Below are 15,685 nucleotides of genomic sequence, written 5' to 3' on the forward strand. Positions count from 1 at the left end.
AGTCAGGAGTACCTGAGTTCAAATCCAGCCTCAGACACTTAACACTTACTAGCTGTGTGACCCTGGGCAAGTCGCTTAACCCCAATTGCCTCACTAAAAAAAAAAAAAAAGACTTAACAATACCAATATTAGCAAGTTATTCATTTACTGATTATTCTTCCCTCCAAAATATAGTTATGACATGCCCCATATGTGAGCAAATCCTCAGAAACTATAATAACATCAAATGATTATCATCACCATAAGGATTTTTTACATTTATATACTTTACACTTGACTTACTTATGAGCACTAATTGATTTAATTTAGCAGAACTCTCTTAAGACAATTAGAATTGACAATACCAATATTAGCAAGACCCTAAGTTACTCATTTGCTGATTGTTCTTCCTTCCCACAAATAGTTATGACATGCTCCAGATGTGAGAAAATCCACAAAGACCATAATAACATGAAATGATTATCATCACCATAAGGATTTTTTAAAAAGTAATTTCTGCCTTTTAGCATCCTGAGGCACTTAAAAGGAAATGTATGTACTAAAGACATTTTGTGGCTCAGAGCCTTGTCAAGTGCATACTAAATAAATAAAAAATATATTCAATGAGATTATAAATGGATTCTTAAATATCTTTATTTGTGCCCAATCTGGCATTATTTTGATGTATTCTAACAACTAATATATCCCAGGATGCACAGGTCTGATTTTCTAATTGCCTTAGGTTTTTGTTTTGCTTTTTAAAGAGGAGAGAATTCTAAAAATAGAGTGCTGTCAATATGGTTTGAATTTCAGGAAAGAGCACTCCCACCTGCTCCCTGAGCTCAGTTCTCTACTAAGAGCTCCCTTCTTAGGCCCATTGTACATTTAGATTGTCTCATGGGAAGGTGAACAACTACAGATATCACCAGTTAGAGGACATTTTACCTCTGAATCAGAATAGTCATTGTCAGATGCCCTGTTGAGAAGGCACTTGAGTCATCTGGCCAAACAAATGCATCTCTGTGAGGCAGGGTTGTTTTTTTGTGCGTGTGTGTTTTTTTTTTTTTAATTTCTCATCAGAACATTTTAATGGCAGAGACAAAGCTGACAATCTTTGCTTTTGCATTTTATTCTTCCCCTCTGATGCTTTTATCGAAGATCCTTTTAGAAACCTAACCTATCCATCAAACCAAAACACAGAGCTAAGGATTTGTGGTTTCAAAGGATAAGAGATGTAGTTCTTTAAGGAGACCTAAATTCACTTAAGAATTGTAAAAAGAATGGGCAATATATAGATCAATACATATGTCAGTTGACCTGGGAAAACCCCAGGCCCCTAAAAGCCTTTACTCAGGAAAGGGATATTCAGAGTTGCCTAGGCAACATTGCATATTTTAATAGTCATTTAAAAACCTTCCCAGTTCATCTACTATCCCAACCACTGGTTACAAGGCTTTATTGCACAAGGAATAATTAAGGTATCAAGAACTGTGAAAGCTCATTAGTACCTAGAGCAAAATCAGTGCAAAGAAGGAAAAAAACAAGACCTAAAATCCATTTTCTAACATTGACCACACCCCCAAATTAGAATTCTAGAAATGTCTCTATTTATCCTACAAGAGGTTTCTGTGCTTATAGGATGTAAGGTGGAATGGCATTTTGATTCACCTTTGGAAGCCTTTACTTTCAGCTCATTCTAGAGTGCGATCTGCTTTGTTTGCCCTATTCCCCTTTTCAAAAAAGAAAAGGAGCCAGGGAGACAGACAGGGAAAGAGAAGGGGGGGGGGCAGGGTGTGGAATCACTGCTATTCCTTTTCTCCTACCTCAAGCCCCACAGGGAAGCAGACTTCATCTGCCCATATGCTTAAATCAAGCAATAGATTCTAGGGCTTCTGAGGCCCATTTGGATTTGGGACAAACTATAGAGGCAGGGGAAAAATATAATGTCCCCCAAAACGCTGTGAATTGGGAGATGTAATATTTTTATTGTTGTTTGAAGTGCTAGGGACACATTTACAGTGCTTTGCACATTGTAGGCCCTTAATAAATGGAATTTGGATAAATGGCTGTGCTAAAGGCTTGTATCTTCTATTTCTTGATGTGCCCTTGTCTCTCACTTTGCTGTCATAAGGTGCTTTGGTGCTTCATAATTGGGGAACAGAGCCTATATTTGCTATTTAGGCATAAAGAGCTAGAGAAATAGATAGTAATAACAATAATAATAACAGATCATTCTTATGTAGCCCTTTAAAGAACCCCAGGGAAATAATGCATCAGTGATATGAACATATAATTGTTCAGCTGTGAACATATAAATTGCTCACTTATGAAACATTATCCAAACAATACCAAGCAGAGCAAAGAACCAGTATATAAAAAAGTAAAGATGTATATTATATTCTCTCACTTGAACATGCTAATTCTACCAGAATCTCCTCTAGCTCAAATTGTTGTCATTGATTGTGGAAATCTAGTATTTTAAGGAAATCACATTGATGCCATTTTGTTATTCACCAAATTAGTAAAAATTGGGATATCTTTAACATATCTTCTCTGATCATGTTTTGTATTCCAGCTAGTCTTTTTCTAGTTTCTTTTCTAGTTTGCATCTTTTGGACCATTCTCAAAGCCTCTCCCATATGAATTTCATGAAACAACTATTTTCTATGCAATCATCTGAAACAACTCTGCTTTTCTCTCTGGCTACTCACTACCTTGAAAAGTAAATGCACTTGCTATTGTGCATCAGCTGTTTCCTATTAATGGTACACACACTGGCTGTCTCTGAAGAATTTAACAATCTGACTTTTAAATGGGCCAGACAGGCTATTTTGATAAACCATTAGAAGACTTTATCATTTAACATAACTATTATTAAATAGCTACTAACAGATTTCTTCATTGGTGGACTGTCCACTTTGGCTGGAAACAGAGAAAATGAAGGGTATCTGAGTTGTAAACAAGTCCTAAGGGGTTTTTTTGTTTGTTTGTTTTTACTAAAGTTCTGGCACAAGAAACCACAGCCTAGAAATGTGCCCCATATCGAGGGGGATTGTTGTAAGATGTGATGCGAGGTTTAGAACCCTGGACTGTGATGGGGAGGGGTGTCTATAAGTGGAGTCAGAAAGAGGAAAGATCCCAGGATGAGCTGATAATGGTGTGAGGAGATCATCAATCCATTGGAAAAGTATTTCAATTAAGGACAGGGGGAAAAGAAAATCAGTAAGAAATCAAATATACTAATAAATATACGAGACTGAGTAAAGTATATGTGTCCCCACCCCACCCCCAAAATAAAGGGTTGGTCATGAAATTTATGTTGGTAAAATCCAAGGGATACCTACTGAATTGGTATTTAGATGATTGCAAGGAGAAACATTTTGACCTAAAGCCATAAATAAACAGTGAGGGCTTGGTCATAAAAAAATATCCTTGCAGGAAAAGAGAAACCAAAAGAACTCAACCTGGAGCTGAGTATGGAGTACTAACAAGAAAAAAAAAATTACCCTAAAAGTCTGGAGCAGAGTTAGAAGGGAGCCTACTGACTATGAGAAAGAGAGACAGAGAGACAGAGAGAGACAGAGACAGAGACAGACAGAGACACTGAGAGAGATTGAAATTGAAAGGGAGAGATTCAATAAATTTTTATTAAGTACCCAATGTAACAGATATTGCTGTGGATAAAAAAGATCTATTAGATATGGTCCCCACCCTCAACGACTTTACAACACCATCACCACCAACAAAAAAAAAGATAATACAAAATAAAGCAAGATAAATATATAAAAGGGAGAGGTCATTGTAGAGGAGGTGAATGGAGAGCTGAAAACTGAGAGTAAGAAAGATCTAAGTTCAAGTTCTACCTTTTATACATGCTAGCTAGTGACCAAGAGCAAGTCACATAACTTTTCATTGTCACTCAACATTCTCATAGCAACTCTCCAAGGTGCTAAGTTGCCAGTTGGTATTGGTAGAGGGAGTTTCCATACTGGGAGAGCCCCACATCAATGGCATCATAGGTCCCGACTTTAAGAAAAAGAAGAGGAGAAGGAGGAATAAGAAGGAAGAAGGAAGAAAGAAAGGTACAAGTGAAGTCTTATTTGATGTCCAAGCAACCAAGGATAATTTCTGGGGAAATCAGAAAAGGCTTCTGCATCTCAAAGGATGAGTAGGAATGCAATAGCCATAAGTGAGTACAGTGTTTAAAGAATAGGAAAAAGCATAATCAAATGCATCAGGTGGGAAAGCACAAGAAAACTCAGGTCAACTAAAAGATGAAGTGGGAAGTGGGAAATAGCAGGTGATGAATTTGCAAAGTGATGAGGAAGACCTTGTATACCAGGCTATGGAGTTTCAATTTTTTCTTATACACAATAGAGAATGACTGAAGGGTTTTTAGCAAAGGAAAGGTACGACATTCCTAGACAAGCATGGATCATGGGCCTGGATGTACCAGCATACTCTGGAAAAAACATAATTGTCATTGGTCCTTCTCCTAGCCCTCCCCCTTAAAGAGGCCACCCCAGTATGTACTGGTACACCTAACCTATGCTCTATGCATCCCTAACATAGTTATAACTTACATTTATGCATTTATATTTTTCATATATATTATATATTTGTAAATTTATAAATTATATGTTATGTATTTATAAATACATGCACATATATGTATATGGCTCTTTAAAGTCTACAAAATCTTTTACATAGATTATCTCATTTGAGCCTCACAGTCCATGCTATAAGGTCATTATGACATATTATTATTGTCATTCCTGTTTTACAGATAAGGTCCCAGAGAAGTTATATGATTTGTTTATGTTCATGTAACTTCTAAGCAAAGGCCGTATTTGAGCCCAGGTCTTCCTGACTCCAGATCTAGGACTTTATTCACTCTGTATCAAGAACAGCTCTGTGGATAAGGAAGATTAATCTGGTAAGAGTTTGAAGAATGACATTCCAGGTGGAGACAATGGAGGTGGGGTGTGGAAAGACTGTAAAAGAGAATATTAAAAAATTTTGAGACCTCTATTAAGAAGGTGGTGGTTGAATTGAAGAGAGAAATAGAAGCAAGAGACAATGCAGATGGGCAGCTAGGTGGTGCAGGGAATAAAGCACCAGCCCTGGATTCAAGAGGACCTGAGTTCAAATCCGGCCTCAGACACTTGACACTTACTAACTGTGTGACCCTGGGCAAGTCACTTAACCCTCATTGCCCTGCCCAGAGAGAGAGAGAGAGAGAGAGAGAGAGAGAGAGAGAGAGAGAGAGAGAGAGAGAGAGAGAGAAACACTGCAGAGGTGAAACCCCTAGGATTGAGAAAAGACTCGTTGTGAGTGAAGGGAAAGGAAGAAGAATCCAAGATTACTCTGAGATTTGAGGATATATGACTGGGTTGTTCAAGTAAGTGGTACAGAGTGCCACACTTGGAGTCAGGAAAAACTGAAATCAAACCTGAATTTGAATCCTGCCTCATATACTTACTGTATGACTGTAGGAAAGTCACTTAACTCCTCTCCCAGCCTCATTTGTAAAATGGGATAAGAGCATCTATCTCCTATGGTTGTTGGGCTAGTCAAATGAGATAACAAACATGAAATGCCTTGTAAATTTTAAAGAGCTATATAAATGCTATTATTATTGCTGTCTCATTGACATTTATAGGCAAGGAGAATTGAATTTTGTGGGAAAGACAATATGTTCCGTTTTGGCCATGTTGAGTTTGAGGTGCTAATGGGACACCCATTTGGAGGTGTCTAGTAGGTCATTGGGAATTATAAGGTGGAAATCTGGATCCAATCAGAGAGATCACGGCTGGAGATGTAAATTTAAGGGTGATGACGATTGCAGCAATGGACTTGTATGAAATTGTCAATGGACAGAGAAGGGGCAGAAATAGAAAGACTTGAGGTTGGGAAGAGGAAGTGAAACCAGTGAAGGAGACAAAGAAGACACAAGTTGGAGAGGATGGATGGAATATTGAGTAGGCTCTGATCATGAAGCTACAGGATTTCTGTTAGAATTTCATACTTTTAGCTATGTGGCTCTGGACTCTAACCTTGGCTTTCACATCTGCAAAATGAAGAAAATAACAATTATACTATCACACAAGGTTGTTGGTGAGAAAAGCACATTGTAAACTTTAGAGTACTATTGAAATGTGAGTTGCTTATTATTATTAGAGGGCAGCTAGGTAGTACAATGGATAGAGTACTGAGCCTGGAAGGAAACCTTATATTTCTGAGTTCAAAGCTGGCCTCAGACATTTAGTAGCCATGCGACCCTGGGCAAATCACTTAACTTGCCCTGTTTGCCCCAGTTTTCTCATCTGTAAAATGAACAGGAGAAGGAAATGGCAAACTACTCTAGTATCTCTGTCAAGAAAACCCAAAATGTGGGCAGCTAGGTGGCACAGTGGTAAAGCGCCGGCGATCCTGGGCAAGTCTTTGCCTCACCAAATTGCCTCACCAAAAAGAAAAAAGAAAACCCAAAATGGGGTCACAAATAGACATGACTGAAAAACAACTGGAAAAAATGAGAAATATTTATTATTAAAGATAGGAAGAGGGCACATGTGACTCTGGGCAAGTCACCAAACCTCTCTGTGCCTCCAGGTAATTCTCTAAGGCTGTAAATTGCAAAATTGATAGAAGGGACAAGATAGGCAATACCAGCATCACAAAACTCCAAAAAGAAAAAAATATTCAGAACAAGCAGGTTTTCTACAATGTCAAATGTTGTAGAGAAGCAAGGGAGAACTGCAACTGGATTAATGCTTTAAGCCAGTATTAAACCAACAAGATTTAAGTGACATTAAGTATGTATATGTTAAGTGAATATAACAAGTTTCTGGACAAGCCTGGAGCATTTCGTATAAGACTCTTCTAAGTGATGAAAAGAATGCTGATGGGATGCTTCATGCTGTGATGTTTCATGGGATACTGAAGAGATGCAAAAGCTTTGGAGAGGAGAGACATTCTGCATTCCCCCTTTTCTAGAGACATATGTGTTTCTAGGACCTCTTTAGAATTAACTCCAACTTACTAGCTGTGTGACCCTGGGCAAGTCACTTAACCCCCATTGCCCCGCAAAAAAAAAAAAAAAAAGAATTAACTCCAGAGAGGAAAAAGATACTCTCCTGAAGATATGTGGAAAAGTTAGCTCTTCAATATATCTCTGCTTGATTTCTAGTTTGTCTCCCTAGAGACTTTGGGGTATTTCCCTTTGGTTGAGATTAAGACCTCTTTCTTGATTAAACCATAGATATTATTCATTCCATGTATTTTTGGGTATATTCTAACCTGTGTAACTTCTCTGATTTCTGTTTGCTATTTGCTTAGATAAATGGGCTGACTCATAGTTCACTATTGTGATGGTCTTTTGTGTAACCTGCATTTGGCAGGAAGGGGCTAAGCTGTTGACTGTAAGCTGAGGGATATCTTCCTAATTGCCCTTAAGACCAGGGAAGCTAGAAACTTTTTATTCTGAACCAATTGTGTTCCTAAAGACTAGCAGTATTTAGGAGTGCAGATAGATATAATTCTAGTCCTGTACCCCTTCTCTCAGAGGACAGAGTAACAAGCTTTGTGGTTCCTTCTCCCATTCCCTTCATGGCAGCCATCAGTCTTCCTTGGGGTCAAGTGGGCAGGATTCAAGATGTATCCGTTAATGCCTCCTTCAAGCCACATTTACATAACCCTTATGGACATAGATATGTTATGTGGATAGTACAGAGATTACATAAAGCAGTGTGGAGAGCTAGCCTTTGAATCAGCAAGACTTAGGGTTAAATCTCATCTCTCACATAGACCAGCTGTGTGACTCTGGGCCAGTCAGTGAACTTCTCAGTGCCCCATGGCTATTCTCTATGGCTCTAAGTTGCAAAACAGTTACTAATTTATTTTGATGAAAGGAATGTCTTAACCAAGATCCCATTTCCTGTATCAATAAAATCACCAGTACAGATCATATAGAGATAGAGGTGGATATAGAGATGAAGATAGAAATAGAAACAGATAGATATGTGGCTCCACACTGAAGGTATAAACTACATTAAAATCATGTGTGTGTACTATATATGTGTAATATATTATATATACTATATCACCACATCACATATAGTATATTTTATTGTATATATATTATATACACATGTGTTATATATGCTATGTGTACATTAATATGTACATGTATTGCAATATATTACATATCCTATGTTACTATATTACATATAGTATATATACACTATATATGTAATATATACACATTATAGACAGAAAGACAGATGGATGGATAGATAAATAGATAGATAGATAGATAGATAGATAGATAGATAGATAGATAGATAGATAGATAGATAGATAGATAGATATGGATATATATACATACATACACATGATTTTTATGTAATTTATACCTTTAGCATGGAGCCATGAACATCATGGGCACACAACGCATTTTTTTGAGTACTGGGTTTTGAAGGATTAATTAAAATATATAGATGAATGTCTATGCCACACAGGAGTGAATATGGGGAAAGTTCAAAAGTTCAGCATCTTCACCTACTATTCTTTCTCACCATCCATATCCAATCAGTTGCCAAATCTTATGGATTCTATTCTCACAATTTCTCTCATATTCATTCACCTCCTCCTTTCTACTTACACTGCCACCACCTTCAACCCCTACCACACACATGCAATCCCTGATTGCTTTTTTTTTTTTCTAGGCTATAGCCTCCTATCAGGTTTCCCTTCTGCCAGTCTCTGACTTTCTATCTGCCTTTCATACTCAAGCCAATGTATTCAAAGAAAATTGGGGGAGGGAAAGGTTTTTTCACTTGGAGGACTAAGGGGAAATTTCATGAAGATGAGAAGCCTTAGAAATGGGATTTTAATAGGTAGAGGTATGGAGTGTATGAGTAGATGATGGGGATAAGGGGAGAGTGCTTCTAAAATAATTCTCCTAAGGCATTTCTGACCGTGTAGAAAATATAAACTTTTTTAGCTAAGCATTTAAAGCTCTCCATCATCTAGCTCTAGCCTACCTCTCCAGTCTTAATTTCACATTCTTTTCTTTCATTTATTCTTTTTTTTTTTTTGAGGCAATTGGGGTTAAGTGACTTGCCCAGGGTCACACAGCTAGTAAGTGTTAAGTGTCTGCGGTTGGATTTGAACTCAGGTCCTCCTGACTCCAGGGCCAGTGCTCTATCCACTGCGCCACCTAGATGCCCCCATTTATTCTTTATTTCATCATGTAACATGGCTTGGAGAAAGCTTACTCCCCTGGATGCTTCTGGCCACCCATGTGTGACTCAGTACATGCTCCATAGAATGTATTCCAATCAAACTCCCAATACAAACACAAGGACAGGTTATTTGCTGTCAGAGGATTTGTATATGAAACTCAGCTCTATTACTTGTTGTCTGTATAAACTCTGAGCAAGTCACCAACCCTCAGTTTCCTCATATGCAAAATGAAAATGTTGAATCAGTTGATACCTTTGGTCCCTTTCAACTCTAAATAGAAATAGACACATATTAACGTCATAAGGGATATAGAGCCATTTCATCATAGACTCTTAAGCCTGGAAGGAGCCTATGAGATCCTATCATCCAGCTCCCTTATTTTACTCCTGAGGAATCTAATGGTCCAAGAGATAACTATTTGACAGTATTCAATGGTGAATCCCTTTTAAAGTGGAGAATTGTCTTTTACAAATAACCACCATTTGATTTATATTATATAAATCCAGATGGTCTTTTGTGCCATTTAAACGGAAGTCTAAGGATCACTGTTGCTTTTTTATTATAATTGTACATGCAAAGATAAAATCTATAGAGAATGATCATTCACACTTTATATCCACAATATGCTAATTGTTTATTGAAGAGAAAATTAACCTTCACTCATCAGGATCCCAGTGTAGAGACAGACAAATACAGAGGAAAAAAATAGATATCATACAAGATACTATTTTTTATATATATGTTTATACATACATATATACATGTATATACATACATATATACATGCATGTTCATGTTATCAATATGCAGACAGACCTACAAAGGATTTATGAAACACTTACTAGGCATTGGGCTAAGGGTTGGGGATATATATACAAGCAAGCAAGAAAACCTCTACCCTTCAGGACTATACATCCTAATGGATGAAGGCTATACATAAAGGAATGGGGAGAAACACGAGCTGTGGCTTGATTTGAAGTTGGTAATTCTCTTGGGATGCCTGGTTTCAGGCAAGATAAGGCTAAAGCTCACCTATTAGAGTCAGACATCCCAGGAACAGAGTCCAAGGTTCTGGAAGGATAAGGAAGATAAGTGTGATATCACAAGTCCAAGCAAAATGATAGAAAGAGGTTATTGTATTTGTCTACTGATGCATAAACAGTACAAAACCATTACAGAACAGGAGCAATCCACTTACTAAGGACTACTGGGATTCAAAATAAATTACTATTCATCTGGCTCTAAAATTTAGACAAGGAGACTTTTCCTCCAGTAACACAGACCAAAAAACTTCTCTGTAGAACTACCAATTGTAACCTGTCGTTGCTAACTTTTTTTCTGTCCTGCTTCTTTGGGAGCTGACTTCAGCTGGGCTGCCTACTGAAAATCTTATCCCTTTCCCCATCAGACCTCTGCTCCTTGAATCTTAGGCAAAAAGCTTTAGGGTTTCCTTAGGGCAAAACTGAACTGCCACCAGCCAACCCCCATTGTCCCTCCTTGCCCCCCCCAACAAGGAGTTTTGGAATTAGATTTTTAATGCAAGCAATGCCAGGGGCAATATCAGCTTGTTCTATGTGTGTCCATTTCTCTTCAGGAAAGGAAGATGCCAAGGTTCCCTTATAGCAGGTTCAGAATGACCCCAAGGCAGAAACTGCAGGAGGTAAATAAGGAAGATGATGCAGAGATGACTACCAATTCATATTAGACACATGGCTTCCCAGAGGGGCCATGAGATAATCATTCTGATAACTCTATCTGGGGTAAGCAAAATTTGGATTCTCTACTAAACAAGGGCAATAGTCAATCCTTTACTGAACAGAGAGATTGCTCCTCTTTCAGCTCAAATCTCTGAAATAGATTCTCAGAGCTGAGCTGAGCAAACAGCCCCTCAGGAATAGAGGAAAGTAGGACCCACTTCTTTTCCTTATAAGTGGACTAGTAGATGAATGGAAACACCACAACAAAGCCAAGGTTTAGGGAAAAAAAATTGGTAATCTTAAAATCTGAGATCAGATCACAAGTCCTTTTCAGTGACCTTTCAGCAAGTCATTTCACCTCTTTACTTATCTGGGCCTTGGTTTCCCCATCTGTAAAATGAAGGTATTGGATCATATGAACTCCTTCCAGCTCTGATATTCTAAGAATCTAACTGTAAGTGTCGTATCTGAGGAACTGGAGCTAGGCTCAACAAGTTTAAATCAGGGATGGTTCTAGTATGAACCTACCATCCATGTCAATTTCATTTAGTTTTCCCAAGTCTCCATAGATGTCAGGAAAGGCTATCATGATGGTTTAAGATTCAGTTTGGGGAAATTTATACCTTTTGTAGCAACTCGGGACCTTTGGCTCAATCTTGGTGCAAGCAAGAGACGAAATTTCATTCCCACTTGTGGGTCTTTTTAAAATTAGATTGTGTGGATCAATGTGGAATGGGGTGGGGCAGGTATGATTTCCAAGGCCCACCACTTATCTACATTGGGTAAACAATTATGATTTCACACACAAACACACACACATATCCATGGGCAATTAACAATTCAGCATATCCCCCATTGAAGGAGTGACTACCCCCCCCCAAACCCCACCTTCTCACAGGAGATCTTGACACCTAGGAATGAACCTAGCCATACATACTATAGAAGGAGCTCTTAACCTTTCTGTGTCATGGACTCCTTTGGTAGCCTGGTACACCCTATGAACTTCTCAAAATAATATTTATTATATTCATACTGGAAGGAAATGATAAATTTCAATTATAGTTAGTGAATATAAAGCTGTAATTTTTTCCCCATGCAATTTCATCTCCTCCTCCCCACTCCACTCCCATTGCAAAATGTAAGGGTCTATAGACCCTAGGTTAAGAACTCCTGTTCAGCAGGCTCTTCTGTATTTTTTTTTTCCTTTTTGGGGCTAGGCAATCAGGGTTAAGTGACTTGCCCAGGGTCACACAGCTAGTGCCAAGTGTCTGAGGTCCGATCTGAACTCAAGTCCTCCTGAATCCAGGGCTGGTGCTTTATCCACTGTGCCACCTAGCATCAGTCCACACCCCTCTTCAGTATTTTTTAAATCATCAACGTAACTACATGAGTCCTGGAAAAGTTTCCAGGATGCATCAGTACTGTGAAGGAGACAAATGCTTGTTTGTCATTCCTTGGAACTGTTCCCTCCTTTTCCTTCTCCTTCTCCTCCTTCTCTTTTTTCCTTCCTCTCCTCCCTCTCCCGGATACACTCTCTCCATCCCTTGGGGATATATTAAAGCTTAGGCAACTGAAATAGCCCCAGCCCCAGTAATTAAAACAAGGAGTGGCAGAGTTTCACTGGCTACCATCCTCCTCAAAGAAAACTGGGATCCTGATAGCCACTCCCATTAGGAGAGTTTTGTTCTCTGGGGGCAGAAGGAAGATGCACAACCATAAGTGTCTGGGAAAATGTAAGCTCTATTTCAAATGTTTGGGGGAAGAGGGGAATCAGATGCTCAACCAGCCCGGAAGTGCTTTTTTTTTTTTTTGCTAAGTAACTGCATCAGTCCACACCCATCAGTGCCCTTCCCCCACACTTAGCACCAGCCCTCACTTTCTCTATCACAGTCCTAGAAGAATCTGTTTTCTGCAACTTCCAGTAACTGTACAAATCATCATGGGAAGGGAATAGCTGAAAACAACACACTGATACGCTTACTGCCTTTGGTTACTCTATATTTCTTCTAACACCTGACAATTATCAAGCAAAATCTATCCAAGCTACTAATCCCGAGTGGCAAGTTGTTTTTTTTTTTTTCCAAGGAGTCAAGGAATTATTTTCCCTAGACTCATAATTTAGGCACTTTGGTAGACACCTCCCCTTCCCTCCCAACCCACCCCCGTTCCTATCTACCACCTTCTTCTTTACCCCGCCTACCCCCTCCCTCTGTCCCCAGTCACCTTATCACTTCAGATCCTGCTCCGCTCACACCCAGCAATCCCAGAAGAGCTTTCTGCTCCCATCACACAATATGAAAAAGCAAGAGATGAACAACTCACATTCCCAAGTGCTCGAAATGAAGCAAAACTGCACTGACCTCTGCCATATCCTATAGCTTTCAAGTCACCAACATAAGCTTGGCCATAATGGAAATAGATGATGCAGCTCAGAGAAACTAATTGATGGCTAAGGACTTTCTTAGTTCCAGATCAAGCCATCGTGCTTTTCTTAGTGGAGTGGGGTGGGGGTAGCTTTTAGAGCTAGTTATTTATTTTCTTCTCATGAGGTCTTACTAATTATTTTTAAATCTATTTTTAAAAAATACATGTCTCTTAGAGAGGAGAGGTTGGGGGATGCCATTCTGTCTTTCTACAAGACTTTCCACCAATACAAACTAACAATTCTGCAGCCCTGAGCCAAAAGACCGACCACTCCCTAATTCTAAGTGCACATATTGATCACTTGAACTGACATATGCCTCCTCCTTTCTCCCCTTTCAGCAGCAATCTGCTCCACTGGGGAAATCTATTTCTACGTCCATTCCCCAAAACAAAGAACAACACACTTCTGATTTTCTCTGTTTCTGTCAGAAAAGAGTAACAACAACAAACACAACATTAGAATCAAGACTTCTAGAACCTGAGCTCAGAGAAATAGAAACCAAGAGCTGTTTATCCAGAGTTGCAGAATTGGGGTGAGGTTCTATCTGGGCCAGTGGCATTCCAGAAAGATAGACATGTGCCATAAAAATTGAGGAAACTGGTACAATTAAGCATCCAGGACTTTGGTTTAAGGTGAAGTGAGGGATAACAGCAACACCATCACTTAAGACATGCCATCCCAGGGGTTACACGTTTCCCTGAAATTGCTGCAGAGAAGAGACTTGTTCCTTTCTCAGCTAAAAGTCAGTCTGCAAATAATTTCCATGACAATTTTCAGAGTAACTTAAGCAGAAATGGACAGGAATGAACAATATCATAAGTCTTTCAACTACTCTGAATGTCTATAAAGAGGACTCTGAGAAACTACTTCATGAACCATGATGCTTGTATCGTTTAATTCAAATTTGCCTTCGTTATAAACATTTTTTAAAGCTGTCTAGAACACTGTACCAGATCATATTTCACATCAGTGCTGTGTGAAATGCTTATTCAGCACTAGTTCATTACAATGTGAGTGAAATAAGGGAAGTGAAACACAGCGGAGGTAAATAATAAATTTCATGCTGCAAACCTTAGAATGTTTCTTAAGTCAAAAGAGCAAAGAACTCGTTAGTGAGCCAACATTTTAAAAAGAGATACATATCCCTTATTCCATTCAAATACAGGGAAACACATTTCTAAGAATGTTTTACTGCCATAGTAAATGATCATCTACATCTGAACCAACCTAAGGATACCAGAAATAACAGGTAGAGATGAAACAAGAACAATTACAAATATTTGAGTTCATATGTGCCTCCTGTAGGCCTTTGTCTCAGCCTAGCTGCCTGAAAAACACATTTAGGTAAAGCAGTCGCTTCCTTCCCAGTCCATTTTAAGCAGGCAAGCTTTCCCATATCTCTGCCTTGGGAAAGACAGGAACTAACCAACAAAACAGCCATGCAATTAAGACACAGACATTTAACACTTACCATCTCCTGCTCTAACCACCCTCTTTTGATGTTTACGGCACATCTGTAGGATGCAATACTAGGAGATGCCTTGTTTGACCTGCTGCATGATGCTGTGACATCAGTTCAGATGATGCAGCTCATTATGGGAAAGACTGCTGTTGCCATGGCAACTGGGATGTGCTAGGAATCCTTACTGCATTTCCAGTGGAGCCCGAGACAATACGGAAGCTCTGTAAGAAACAGACGATGTGCAGGATTTAAACCAAAGGAAAAGAATTCCTCCTTGGACAAAAATCTATGGGTTTAAAGGGATTTCCCGTAAGAGTACTCTGACATCTGTGGTTTAGAACAATGAAAGATCAAAACTGTCTCATACATTGTTGTCACATTCATTATAAAAAAAATAATAAAATTGGGGTATGAAATTAATGTTAAGAAAAAGAAGAAAAACTCAAATGCAAAAAAAAATTTATCCTTAAGAATTTTCACTGTGTTCCCTGATCCCTCACAAATTAAAATAATATTGTACTTTCAATTCTTGAGAAGAGTTGTTTCCTGGTCTGCCTAAGAGGCTTCAAAATAGGAATTAGGGAGGAGAGAAGGTGGGAAATCAGAAAAATCTTTTAAAGTGGAATTTAAGCTGCTGAACAAATAACTCCAATTCTAAAGCAAATAGGTTCTTATTCTTAAAACGTGGGCAAGTGTCTAGCCAATGAAAACCTCCCCTTATCATTTCCTGCTGTAAACCAACCTACAGTACCTTCTGCATGCAGAGTAGCCCTGGCTTTCATCTGACTGATGGGCACATAAATGAAGGTTTAGAAATCTCTAGGGACCATACACTAGCTTGTTGGGGGGGAGAACAGGAAACCTTAAGTTGGCTTT

The 15,685-nt window shown here is 38.8% G+C and overlaps 1 protein-coding gene across 1 annotated transcript in view; it reads right to left on the minus strand.

Moving 5' to 3' along the window:
* Window positions 1-14,952, minus strand: part of AKAP6 (A-kinase anchoring protein 6) — a 594,007-nt gene extending 579,055 nt beyond the window's left edge. Inside the window, exon 1 of the mRNA XM_043983332.1 lies at window positions 14,819-14,952. The gene's annotated coding sequence lies outside the window, so the exon portion shown is untranslated. The remainder of the gene's footprint in view (window positions 1-14,818) is intronic.
* Window positions 14,953-15,685: the final 733 nt, after the last annotated feature.

Source organism: Dromiciops gliroides, chromosome 2 (assembly GCF_019393635.1).
Source record: "Dromiciops gliroides isolate mDroGli1 chromosome 2, mDroGli1.pri, whole genome shotgun sequence".
NCBI lineage: Eukaryota > Metazoa > Chordata > Mammalia > Microbiotheria > Microbiotheriidae > Dromiciops > Dromiciops gliroides.